Here is a 1,517-nt window from a genome sequence, read left to right on the forward strand (position 1 = left end):
CATTTTTTAGAAACATTTCTATGCTTTATAAAAATTATATACATGTCCTCGGGTCTTCGAAGTAAGAAATAATATTTTTAATAATTTTTATTACTTTTATAATTATATGCATATCCTCGAGTGTTCGAAGTGAGAGATTGCATTTTTTGAAATATTTGTTTGCTTTAAAAATATTATATACGTGTGCTCGAGTCTTCGAAAGAAGAAATTGTATTTTTAGAAATATTTCTTTGCTATAAAAAAATCATATACATATCCTTGGAGTGAGACGTTGTATTTTTAGAAATATTTCTATCCTATCCTATCTAAAAAAAGGCATGTTAAGTCGAACTCGAAATGTATCGTTGTTCTCGAAAGTCTCGAAGTTATTTGTTGCCGCTTTTCCGCGATGCTGATTGGTTCTCTTGCTGTGCGAACTTTATGAGCGACTGTCATCGCGGAGATTTTGTACTGAGCTTATTTATTATCTATTATCATTTTGTATTGAGGTTATTTAGTATTTATATCATTATGTTTTTATCATCAGTTTGCATGTGTAATGTCTGATAACTCTTTTCTGTGACAAACTTCGTGAGCGGCTGTCATCGTAGAAAAATCTCTGACTTGGAAGTCTCGTTGACACATTGTGGAGATTTTGTACTGAGGTTATTGTATGTATACTAAGGTTATATTTATGTCATTTTTTTCGTGTCATTATTTATTTAGTGTATATTTTTATTATCAGCGCGCGTGTGTAGTGTCTGGTGACTCTTCGGCGACACTGATTGATCGTTGATTTCTCTGACGAGCGTTTGTCATCGTCAAAATTATTTATTCCACTATATTAAGTGGTATCAATTAACCATCGCCTTGGAGCTCTTTGTAAGTACATTTATGCTACATATTTGTAAAAAAAAGTATTTGTACAGAAAAAGTTACGAAGAGTATTGTATATCATTATACTTAGCAAAAAATTAATCTTTTCCATTAAATTTTCTAAGTACTGCAGATAAGAATAGTCCTGGTAACTATGGAATTCTTGATCAAGCTATGGCATTGAACTGCCAAAGACATATCACTTTATGAAACAGCTCTGGTGCTCGAGAGATACAACATCGTGGGGGACGGCATTCTGCAGGCGCTCATCCCGATTTTAACCGGCAAGATCGAGCTCGAGCTACCGGAGATGCGTAAAGGAATCTTAAGCGAATTACGTTGACGTGTATGGAACAAATACGGGGAGCACGGATACATAACGGGTTTTATGGAGAACATGCGACACGTTCACTTATCGCTTGAAAGGGTTTAACAAGCAACCGACTCACTACTACATGCGCATCTATTACCTAGCTATAAATTATATGTCGACAAGTTGATGTTAAAAGAAAATAAAAGTTTTTAATAAATGAATTCGTTCTTCTTTCTTTTCGACAATATCGATCCAATGAATTAAATCAAAGTAACTTAATAATTTATTACATTTTAGTCATTATAAACCTTCGTTTATGTTACTTTGATCAGTTTATAATTCATTAGAT

The 1,517-nt window shown here is 33.2% G+C and overlaps 1 long non-coding RNA gene across 1 annotated transcript; it reads left to right on the top strand.

Annotated features, from left to right (window-relative positions):
- Positions 1-305: 305 nt before the first annotated feature.
- LOC105460192 lies at positions 306-1,389 on the top strand. Its single transcript, XR_975787.1, has 3 exons — positions 306-650; positions 725-861; positions 981-1,389. It is a non-coding gene; the product is annotated as an uncharacterized LOC105460192 (long non-coding RNA).
- The last annotated feature ends 128 nt before the right edge of the window (positions 1,390-1,517 follow it).

Source organism: Wasmannia auropunctata, unplaced genomic scaffold, assembly GCF_000956235.1.
Source record: "Wasmannia auropunctata unplaced genomic scaffold, wasmannia.A_1.0 LD326703.1, whole genome shotgun sequence".
NCBI classification, from domain to species: domain Eukaryota; kingdom Metazoa; phylum Arthropoda; class Insecta; order Hymenoptera; family Formicidae; genus Wasmannia; species Wasmannia auropunctata.